Genomic DNA, 12,304 nt, shown 5'->3' with positions numbered 1-12,304 from the left:
GCTACCGACAGCCAAGGATTGCAGGCCCTACTTTCATCAGGGTTTCTGTCGCCACCTACGTTAGTGGGCTGCAACCCCACCTTCTCCTCCTCAGTCTCCTCCTCCACTTCCACCTTCAAATTATCATCTTGCAGCACCAGTCAGCCAGCAGTCAGTAGCTGATAGCAGTGTAGCACTGCAGTGGGGAAGCGGCAACAGGCCGCGCTTAAACGGATCTGCTTAAGTGACAAACAGCACACAACCTCAGAGCTGTGGCAGGGGATAAGGGACCAGACTGAGCTGTGTCTCTAGCCATTAAATCTACAAACAGGCATGGTTGTGTCTGATAATGGTTGTAACTTGGTGGTGGCTTTGGAGCTCGGCAAGATCACACGTACCTCTCCTAGCCCACTTGTTCAAGCTAGTGGTTCAGCGGTTTCTCAAAACCTACCCAAATTTTCCTGAGCTATTGATGAAGGTGCGCCGCATGTGTGCCCATTTCCTCAAGTCATCAACAGCTTCTGCCGCTCTGGCAACGCTGCAGCAGCACTTGCAATTGCCAGCTCACCGACTGTTGTGCGACATGAGCACGCGCTGGAACTCCACGTTCCACATGTTGTCCACAGTTTAATTGTGAGCAGCAGAGGGCAGTAGTGGAATACCAGCTGCAACATGGTCATCAGCTTCCGCTCTTCACAAGCGACAAGTAGACATTGATGTCTGACCTCTGTGAGGATTTACGCAACTTTGAGGAATCAACATAGATGGTGAGTGGCGATAACTCTATCAGCGTAACCATCCCACTTCTGTGTCTACTCAATCGCTTGCTCCTCACAATTAAGGCAAACGCTTTGCATGTGGAAGAGGTGGAAATGGGGGAAGAAAGTACACAGGGTGATAGACAGACCACCCTTAGTTTCGGGTTTGCAGCGCAAATTGGATGATGAAGAGGAGGAGCAGGAGGCGGTTGCCTCTGCTACGGAGGGTAGTACCCATGGAAGTTTTATTCCATCTGTTCATCGTGGTAGAAGAGGAGGAATAGAATGAGGAGATTGAAAGTCATCCTCCTGATCAGGACAGCAAAGGGTGTGTATGATGCCCTCCTTTATGTGTAATAAAGGGTGTATTGTTGTGCCAGTTCCTTGTAATTTTTGGCAGCCCTTTAACTTAGTGCATAGGCGTAGTCCCACTACCTGAACAATTGTACCACAATGTGAATGAGGCCCTACTTTATGTGACATACAGATTGTATTAGAGTGCCTCTTCCTTGTTATTTTTGGCAGCACTTGCACTTTATATACAAGTAAATATACAGGAAAGAATGTTCTGTAAAAGTGGCGTACTACATCATCCCCAGCAGCCACCTGGGAGTCCAAGAATCATCCAGACATCCTCCCCATGCTGTTCCTGAACCATTTCAGTGGTGTTTCCATCAATTTCTGACCTTTTCCTGTGAACCAGACACCCTCCCCTCTTCAGGGCAAGGGGTGTCTAGTTTAATTCTCGGGTACCCCCATTGACTTCCATTGTGCTCGGGTGCTCGGTAGAGCACCCAAGCATCTTGAGGTGTTCTACTTGAGCACCCGAGCACTTTGGTGCTCGACCAACACTAATAAGTATATATTTCAGTGTCCGATATGTCCTTACATTCAACGTTGATGCTAAGGTCTATAGATAACATAAAGGTTAAATAGAGTTTACATCCTTCAAGTTCTACCTAGCTATTTGATCCAAGGAAGACAAAAGAAAAATCTTTTTGGCTATTCTCCAGCGTTTAATTGTTTGAGACCACACTCCTTCACCTCTTTATACTATTTAAAATTCTATCAAAAAAGTGTTTTCAAACCCAGTCATTAACTAGACCGATATCATATATACTTTCTCGATGGAATTTTGATTTATTTAGTGTGACCCATTTTTAGGTCTAATTAGTTTTGGTTACTTTTTATAATATTTATTGCAATAGAACACATTAACCTATATAAAAGAAGAAAATCATAGCAAAGTAATTCTGTTTCACAGTCACTCAAAAGCCAGATGCCAGTCTTCTCATGTGTGGGGTAAACGAAAAAAATGTTTAAGGCACTAAAACTTTCAGCTTCTCAGTCCTCACCTTTCTATCCCCTCCTCTTATATCATTCCACAGTTTTTTCAACGACTGCAACATAAAATAGTGAATATTACTGGAGCCAGTATCTTATTTTTAATAATTATATATTTAAAAACACTTCTCTCCAGTGTAATTTTCCCCCTTTTTCTATTTTTTTTCATATCTGGTAGTCTCTCCAGTTTCTGCAGATGGGCAGCAGCTCACCCCGTGTGTCAGTCAATCACCTGTATCTCCCAGGAAATGCATTGCAACCAGCTGTTGCTAACCATTTCCTCCCCTACATAAACTCTCACATGCTGCTCCTGCAGTTCCACCTATTTAATATATGCACTTATATAGTGCCACTATATTCTGCAGCGCTTTACAGATATTGGTATCACACTGTCCCTATTGGGGCTCACAATCTACGTTCCCTATCAGTATGTTTTTTGAATTTGTGAGGAAACCAGAGGAAAGTACCCAGAGGAAACCCGCACGAACACGGGGAGAACATACAACTTCATGCAGATGTTGTCCTTGGTTAGAATCGAACCTAGGACCCAGGCTCGGACTAAACCACCAGGGAGGCGGGGGATTCCTCGGTAGGCCCCCAGTCTCCTGCGCCCGGAGATAAGACAGAGGAGTAATTATTTCTCTTGTTTCTCAGGAGATATAATTATAGTAGCCACTAGGTGGCAGTATCGCACAGTGATGCAGCCTCCTACTAGTGTAAATTGTACAGGAGGCCCCACAGTATCTTCTAAACTTCCCGGGCTGCTCGCAGTAAAGGAGGAGATAACATGTCTGGCCATCCCCCTGCCCTCCCTGCTGTCATAAAACTGTGGTTGCTTGAGAAAAGGACTCCTCTGCGGTGCTGGGCTAATTTATCAGGTGTGTGACAGTAGTGAGCTGTAGGAGACTGTGGGGGGAAATGGGGGATTTGTTTATAGTAGACTCAGACCTGTGTATGTGTGCTGCTCTCTGCAGAGTTTAGAGTGGCATTGGGGGGACTCTGCCCTAGGTCCCCTCAGTGCATCTGCTTTAGGTGCACCCCCATAAATGCACCAGCTCCAGATGCCCCCACCCTAAATGCACTGCTAATATTGCCTCTTCTACAGTTACCCCTGCTCCAAGATCCCCACTATTACTCTGACTCAGGTGATGCTAATGCCTCTGTTTCAGTTATGACCCTCCATTTGTGCCTTTTGTTGACTTTGCTCCTCTAGAACCTTTGCTTAGGCTTTGTTAAAGGTTATGACCTGCAAAGGGGGTTGGACTTATGACTGAAAAATTCTGCACAGTGCGTCACATTCTCCAGTATTGACATGTATGTTTTACATGGCTGTAGTGATGATATTCCGTATTTTCAGGCATAACTGCTGCCATGTAAAGAGATACTTGTGGTGGAGGATTTAAAGGGGTTGTCTAGGTTTTCAAGTTATCCTCTCCACCCCATAGGGCATAACTATATGTTTTGTGGGGTCCGATTCTGTGACCCCCACTGATCCCAGTAATGGGTCCTGTTCCCCCTTGTTGATTGTGTGGCAAGCCATTCTCTTTGGGTCCACTGGAAATAGCCAGCCCTGTACTCTGCCATCTCCAGTAACCCCATAGAGAATGGATGGAGAGGCAGGGCATATGTTTGACCTGCCACTCAATCAAGAAGGGGGATCAGTGGGGGCTCCAGTGTTCAGACCCCCACGGATCACTTAGTTATCCCCGACCCTGTGGATAGAGAATAACTAGAAAAGTGGACACGGGCCCTTTAACAGGCGAACATTTCTATTTTAGTTTGACACATATTTGGGGCCAGATTTTTTATTTTTTTTGCGGTTCGGAATGCAGGGCACTGACCGTGGTCCAGCTGCATGCGGATCGCGACCCCATTCACTTGCGATCCCTCCGTTCCACAAAAAGAACAAGTTCTATCTTTTTGCAGACCGGAAGAATGGAACGGAACCCCACAGAAGCACTCCTTAGTGCTTCCGTTCCGTGGTTTCGTTCTGCACCGCATCTCCGGATTTGCAGACCCATTCTATCCTGTAGATAGGCAATAGGTCATTATGGTAGGGCAATCCTTTTAAATATAATGTAGATTATGTGCAATTTGAGGAGGTTAAGATTTGGTAAATTTCATGCCAGACATTTATGCTTAATGGGGTTAAAGGGTTTGTCTCACTTCAGTAAATTGCATTTATCATGTAGTTAATACAAGACACTTACTAATGTATTGTGATTGTCCATATTGCCTCCTTTCCATCATATTATACAGAGCACGTATCCATGGTTATTACTACTGTGTAATCCAGCAGTGGTGGCCGTGCTTACAGACTATAGGGAAAGGCGGGAAAGGCTGGAAATGCTCATAGGTGAACACCTTTACCTATAGTGTGCAAGTATGGCCACCACTTCTGGATTGCAGAGTGGTCAAAACCACGGATACCTGCTGTGTATAATGTGATGGAAAATAGTCAATATGGAGAATCATGTCTTGTTTCTGACTGACTTAAGTGCAGGATATCCATATATGTGTAAATTCTGCCACATGTATGTTTGTGCATTTTGCTGTGAATGTCTACCATCATACTTCATCTTTAATATTTCTGTTATCACTGCAAGTGCTCATGAACATGACCGTTGGATGTTTTGCAGTCTGCAAATTGCAGAACCGCAAAACATGGATACCGGGTGTGTGCATTCCACATTATGCGGAATAGAACAGCCCTATCCTAATCTCCTTGGCTGTAATGCCGACAATAATAGGATATGTTCTATCATTCTGCAGAAAGGCCATGCAGACATACAGACACAGCATGCACATAAGTCATTTTTTGGGGGGCAGCCCCATTCAAGTGAAGTGAACGGTACAGACATGAAAAAAAAATGGTGGGCCTTAAGTACCCCAGTCTGACACTGCTAGGACCCCAATGCTGCAAGGCACCAGTGCTCACCACACTGAGCCACCGTGATGTCATAATAAACAGCACTATGGTATGCAATTCTCCAACAAACCCCCCCTCCCCAATTTCCTTTGCACTATCAAGAGACAAACAGATACAGAGCTACAGTATATATTTCTTTTTTAATTTACTTTATTCTTTTCTTTCTTAAAACATATACTCTTTTCATCACATCAATAGCATAATATACATATTCTGTATTACATCCAACAAATATAATTTATTATCACCCAAAGACCCACCCGCCACCCACAGGGGGGAGAGGGGGGAGAGGGGGGGGAGAGGGGGGAGGGGGAGAGGGGGGGAGAGGGGAGAGAGGAAGAGAGAGAAAAAATAAATAAAATTCAAGCTAGTATGGCCATTTATTCCAAATCTCTTCTAATCCCACTGAATTTTTAGCGTAGCACCCAGGAACCCGTTGGATCTTAATAAGATTTTCAACTTCTACACGCCACTGTCTCACTGTAGGCGGATCGTCTTTTATCCATTTCCTAAGTATAAGAAGTCTAGCCTGAAATAGTACTTTCCCCAAAGCCAGTCTCACTTCCTTCTTTAATTTCAGATGTTCAGTTGCTCCCAATATACAAACTAGAGGATCGTCAATCACCTGAACATCCAAAAATACCGATACAATCTCTGCGATCTCCCTCCAGTATCTGATAAGTCTGGGACATCTCCAAAAACAATGAATTAAATCTGCATCACTATCCCTACATTTTGGACAATTATCTAAACTTCTGACCCCCATCTTGGGGGATCGGTGTAATCTATGTACTATAAAGAACTGTGATATTTTGTGTGAACCCCTATCCGATACCATTGGATAGTTTCTAAGGGCATCTTTCCATTTCTCGTTGGAAAAAAAGGGTTGGAGTTCTTCTTCCCACCTTTTTTTTAGCTAATATTGTAATCTGTTCTTTTTTTCCCTCCGTCAATATCCCATATCTTTGTTTAGTTGTACCCCTTTTTTCTCCGACATCCGTAAATTTATATATTCGATCTGTTTGTTCCTTTCTGTATTTATCTACATTTACCCCTGTCCTTAAAGCGTTCCTAAACTGGAAGTATTTATAAATATCCTTTTGGGGGATCCCAAACTCCCTAACCAGAGTATTAAAATCCTTCAGTTTATCATCTTCAAATACCTGAACTAAGTAATTTAACCCCTTTTTTTCCCAGTCAATATAGCTCCTAATCGTTTGAAGTTCCTTCAGGTTTAAATTTTTCCAAATAGGTGTATATTGAAGAAAACCTTTTATCCCAAGTAATTTTTTAATCTGCCCTCATATGTGATCCATTGTGTTCATAATTCTATTTCCTATATTATTTTTATCGAGTATACCGGATTCTATTATCTCTAAGTGATTAAGTTCCCCTCCCCAACCCATTTTATTTAATTCCTGTCTTCCCACTAAACTATTCAAACTATCTCTTATCTGACTATATTGTGTTATCAAATAATACATAAACCAGTTAGGAACTGCCAACCCACCTTCTCTCACTGGGAGCTGAAGTACTTCTTTTTTTAACCTGGGGATATAACCTTTCCATATGAATTCCCCCATTAGGCGATCGATTAATCTAAATATCTTCTGCGGGAGTGTTATTGGGGCGTTTTGTATCACATATAGTAATTTTGGTAGAAAAATAATTTTTATTAGGTTTACCCGGCCTTGAATGGAAAGTGGTAGTCTTTTCCAAATATGTATTTTACTTCTAAGTTCTTTTATTACGGGGAGTACGTTTAGTTTTTCATAGTCTTCTATATTACCAGAGATTTGTATGCCTAAATATTTAAAACTCTTGTGTCTCTCCAATACCTGAACCCTTGAATCCCTCTCTAACTGCTCGTCCCCCAATACCATCATGTAGGATTTCGCCCAATTTATATTTAATCCGGAAAAAGAGCCGAAGTTATTTATTTTATTTAATACTCTACTAAACTGTTCCCCTGTGTTGTGCAAAAATAACAAAATATCATCAGCATACATTAATAATTTTTTATCTCCTCCCGAATATTGAAAAACTTTTATCTCCCTATTATTTCTTTGCGAGAGGCTCAATTGCTATAGCGAATAATAGTGGAGAGAGAGGACATCACTGCCTAGTGCCCCGATGCAGGGCAAGGGGCAGGGACAGGCTCCCATCCACCATCACTCTAGCCCTTGGGTTGGAATATATAAGCTGAATCCATTTTATAAACCCCTCGCCTATACCAACCCTTTTTAAGACTGCCCATAAATGTTCCCACTCAATACAGTCAAATGCCTTTTGGGCATCCAGTGAGAGTATTGCTTTATTACTCTGTTATGTTCTATTGGCCTCGATATTAAGGTACAACCTCCTAATATTTGAATATATTGTTCTACCAGGTATGAAACCAGTCTGGTCTTCATGGATTATACCTTTAATCACCTTAGAAAGCCTCCCTGCTAGAACCTTTGCCAGGATTTTAACATCCGTGTTCAACAAAGATATTGGTCTATAAGATCCGGGGTCCAATAGTTCTTTACCCTTTTTTGGGATCAATGTAATAATAGCCTCTTTCATAGAGTCTGGTAGTTCCCCTATCCTTTGTGCCTCCTTCAATGTTATTATTAATTCCGGCATTAAAACCCGGGCAAAAGTCTTATATATTTCAAAGGGAAGGCCATCACACCCTGGTCTTTTTGCGGGTTTTACTTTACCCAAAACTTTGTTAATTTCCGCGATTGATATTTCTCTATCCAAATATTCTTTCTGGGCCTGGGATATCTTTCTCCAGGCAACCTGATCTAAATATGAGCCCAACTCTACTTTTGAATATCGTACCCTAGTTTCATAGAGTTCCTGGAAGTACTCCCTAAAAACCTTTTTAACTCCTTCCGATGAGGTAATTATCCTGTCCTTATTGTCTCTAATCGCCCCCATCCAAGATTTACCTCTTTGGTTTTTTACAATACTTGCCAAGATTTTTCCCACCTTTTCTCCCTCTGAAGCCAATCGGAATCCTTGGAAGAACAGTTCTTTCCTACTTTTCTCAAGCTGATGTATTTTAAATTTTTCCTGTTCTTCCTCCCATTCCTTCCTATTTTGTTCAGTGGGGTTAATCATATATGCCCTACTTACTTCTTGCAGTTTTTTTTCCAATATGTTACCACTTTCCTTATTACATTTTTTCCAATAATTTACCTTTTTAAACAAAAGTCCTCTCAGGACTGCCTTGGCTGTGTCCCAGACTATCAGTCTGCTGGCAGAGTTGTTATTCTCCTGAAAAAAAATAATTATTTCCTCAATTATACTATCTGTATCTGAGATAAATGACAACCAATGAGGATTAAACGTAAACAGTGGGAGATTGTTCTTTCTACTCAAATCCACTTCCATTACCACTGCACTATGATCTGATAAAACCATAGGTGCGTACTTTATCTTGATCACATTTTGAAGCATTAGATTTTTATTCCCCAACACCATATCTATTCTTGACCAAGTTTGATGGGTTTTGGAATAGCAGGAATACATAGTTTCCTCCGGGTTCTGGTGGCGCCACACATCTATCCAGTTAAAATCCATGGCCAATTTAAACAAGTCCACATTTAGTGTTCTTCCCCCTCTGCTAGAGAGCCTATCCCTGAGTGGGTCCATCACCGCATTATAGTCTCCTATTGCTACCAATATACATTCTTGTCTATTCACCATAAATCTATGTAATTCATACAAAACATCTGGCTTATATGGTGGTGGTATATATATATTTGCAATTACTATTTTAACACCTTCTATATTGCACTGCAAAAAGAGGTACCTGCCACAACTGTCCGCCTCGTGTGTAACACCCTCAAATCTAATCCCACGATGTACCAAAATTGAGACCCCTCTAGAGTAGGTGGTATGTACCGAATGGTACCCTGCGACTATCCATCTCTTCTCTAACCACCTTAACGAGTCTTTATCCAGGTGTGTTTCTTGGAGGCACACGATAGCTGACAAGAAACTCTTCATCCACTCAAGGATAGCATGTCTCTTTACTCTATCTCTTAAACCTCTCACATTCAGTGAAATAATCCTAACCATCTAGCAGAGAGGGAGGACCAAAAAAAAAAAAAAATATTTCCCGTCCTCTCTCTCCCTCCTCTCCAACCCACCCCCTCCCTTGAATAGCCCCCCTGTCCGCTCTTCCGCGGTTGGGACGACTCCATTACTTTGCATATTGCTCCTTATCCCCCCCCCCCCCCCACACCCCACCCTTAAAGACCCAAGCCATCCGCCCATTCACTAGCCTCCAATGGTGTCTGAAAAAATTCCAGCCTTCCTTTATATTCAACCCTCAACTTTGCCGGAAAAAATAAACTATACTTCAGGCCTGCCTCCCTTAGTCACTTTTTAACACTTATATATTCTTTTCTATGGGCATTCGTATCAGCTGGATAATCCGGGTAGAGTCTTATCTTTTCACCATGGATCTGATATTTTTCAGAGGTTCGAGCATCCGACAGTATTCTATCCCGGTCTTTAGCCAATAAACATTTAATCAACATGTGTCTAGGATATCCCCCTGGTGGCCCTTTTTTTACAGAAACCCTATGTGCTCTCTCAATAGCAAACAAAGGGGAAAGAGTGCCCTCCCTAGAATTGTCCTTTATCCATCTCTCCATAAATTCGATACAATTATCCCCTTCTGCCTGTTCTGGGATCCCGACACATCTTATATTCGTTCTCCTTGATTTATTAATTTTTGTTCCATCTTACTGTTCATCTGCTTTACGGATACGACCTGCTTTTCTAAGTCCTGAACCGAAAGCTCCAGGGCGGGGATCCTTTCTTCCATCTCATACAATCTCTGTCTTATTTTCTCCATCTCATCCCTTATTACACTGACATCAGTTTGCACTGACCCAATCTGTGTCACCATATTCCCCATAAATTTTTCCATCCTTGAGACAGTGCAAAATATGTCATTCATCATTTTTACATCTATTTCTGTAGATGGTACAGAGGGTCCCCGCTCACCTGCACCACCCAAAGATCCATTTTCTTGTGTCAGAACTTGAGCCTCTAACGCTATATGTTTTTCTTTCTGTAGGGAGCTAGTACCTGAAGAACTCGGAGCCAGAAATTTACTTAGTCCCAGTTGTTTCGGGCCGGTCTCTAGTCCTGTCCCTGACCTCCTACTACTGGCACCTGTGGGAGCATGTTGTTCCTCCTTTTTCTTGGGAGACATCTCTTTACCTCTTCCTTCCCTGCCCTATTTCTGTAATCTCTTGCTTTCCTATTCCAACCTCCCCTCCCTCTACTCCATCCTCCCCCTCCCCCCCACCTATCAATCACCCCTCTCCCAACTGTTGATACTAGTTAGAAATGTAAGATGAAATCTTCGACACCAAACCACCTATTAGTACTTAGAGGGAAAAGAGGGGGACAAGAGGGAGAAAAAGGGGAACAATCAAAACACAAAAACAAAAACAAAAAATTTTTTTATCCCAAAAACAAAATACAAGCGTTGTTAAATGTCCAGTTGTTTTAAGCAATAATTCGCACGAAGCAGTCCAGCCATCCAAATTAACACCGTCCTGGCTAGTCCGGCAAAATTTAGGGATGTCACACGAAGTTAGTCTTATTAATAATAATGTAGAAATGAATAAAGTTTCCCTTTTCTTTTCCCTTTCCTCTTCCCTTTTAATCCTTTAAGGGTAGTTTCAGAGATCCACACGAAACAGTCCGGGAGTCCAAATTAACACTATTCCCTTTTTTTTTTCTTTCCTTCTTCCTTTCCCCCACAATCCTTATCTTTTTTCCTCTTTTCTCTTCTCTGCCGTATTAGCCTCTAATAGCGTGTTATTTTGTTCCACTTTCCAGAGGTACTCGGGTGAAACATTCCATTCCCACCAATCCGTGGTTTATTTACATGGTTTTAAGTTCCCACGGTACCACTCCTTTTATCTGGGTGTTCTTTGTGGCCCTTATCTTTCCTCCTTGCTCCCCACCCCCAATCCCTTCAGTCGTCTATTATTCCTCTACCCCCTCCCCTTTTTATTTAAAATTTATAACTTTGTAATACAAAGAAAAAAGAGGGACCTCCCCATAGGGATAAAGTAAGTTCTTTACAACCTGGGAGGGAGGGGGGGGGGGGGGAAACGAGGGGCAGCAAAAAAGCAGCAAAAGGGGTCTCCCATGCGTTCACAGTCGGACGACTCACCACCCGCAGCACGACCCCCCGAGCACGGAGCCGATCCACCACAAATCCACAGGACCCGACCAGAGCACGAGCAGGAACAAACGCTGGGCCATCCAGTCATACAGGCAGAACAAACCTCGCCAAAAACGCAGGACAGGACAACGTGGCAGAGCACAGGACACTGCGCAGAACACAGCAGACACACCAGGATCACCGAAGTTCAATCCAGAGAAAGGAGGCCACAGAAACGGCAAGCCGGAGGAGCGGCACCACCGGCCAGGCGACAGCTAGATCCTCATCGGCGCCCCTGGTCAGGCGCCTCATTCCGGAGCAGGCGGGCAGGCATAGCGTCCGAGGTCGGATGGGGGGGGGGGGAGCCTAGCGTCTTTTGTCAGACGCTCCCATGCTCCCTGTGCTGTCTCCTACAGTATATATTTCAATCAATGAATGAAAGGTGTCTTGACCGCTTGACTATGAGATTACTACATTGGCACTGAGAGAAGGAAGAGAGCACTATTGAGCATGTCCGTCATGCAAGAGGCCCTGCTAGATAGATTTGAAATTCCCCAGTCAATGCATAGTAATACTTTTCGAATGATAACTACTTTAGGATATTTTAATGTCAGTTCTCTTGATACAGGTTTATATATTAAAACATGCTTTCAGTGAACAGGATTGTGAAAGGAAAACCATAGAAAACCATGAAAATTATAGGACTCATGCACATGACTGTGTGCTGGCCGTTCTGTGCACTGGGGACCACAATTTGTGGTCCCCAATGCACGGCATCATCTGTGTGGCGGCCACAGACAGATCCAGACCCATTCAACTTGAATGGGTCCGTTATCTATCCGCACCGCAAAAAAGTAGTGCATGCACTACTTTTATGCGGTGTGGAGGCACGGACAGAAAACCCACGGAAGCACTCTGTAGTGTTTCCATGGGCTTTGGTTCCATGCCTCCATTCCGCATCTCGTGGATTGAGGACCCATTGAAGTGAATGGGTCCGCAATCCGTGATACGAGCTGCACACGGCCGGAGCCCGGGTATTGTGGACCCAATATGCATGAGCCCTTGAACTAAACTTTGTTACAGTGAAATGCACCAATGTTGACACAT

At 43.1% G+C, this 12,304-nt stretch overlaps 1 protein-coding gene across 1 annotated transcript in view; it reads left to right on the top strand.

The window, feature by feature from the left end:
- Positions 1-12,304, top strand: part of PLA2G4A (phospholipase A2 group IVA) — a 244,534-nt gene that overhangs the window by 213,384 nt on the left and 18,846 nt on the right.

The sequence above is a fragment of the Bufo gargarizans genome, chromosome 7 (assembly GCF_014858855.1).
Source record: "Bufo gargarizans isolate SCDJY-AF-19 chromosome 7, ASM1485885v1, whole genome shotgun sequence".
In the NCBI taxonomy this organism is placed as follows: domain Eukaryota; kingdom Metazoa; phylum Chordata; class Amphibia; order Anura; family Bufonidae; genus Bufo; species Bufo gargarizans.
The sequence above is the reverse complement of the archived record's forward strand: the minus strand, read 5'-3'. Positions and strand labels throughout refer to the sequence as shown.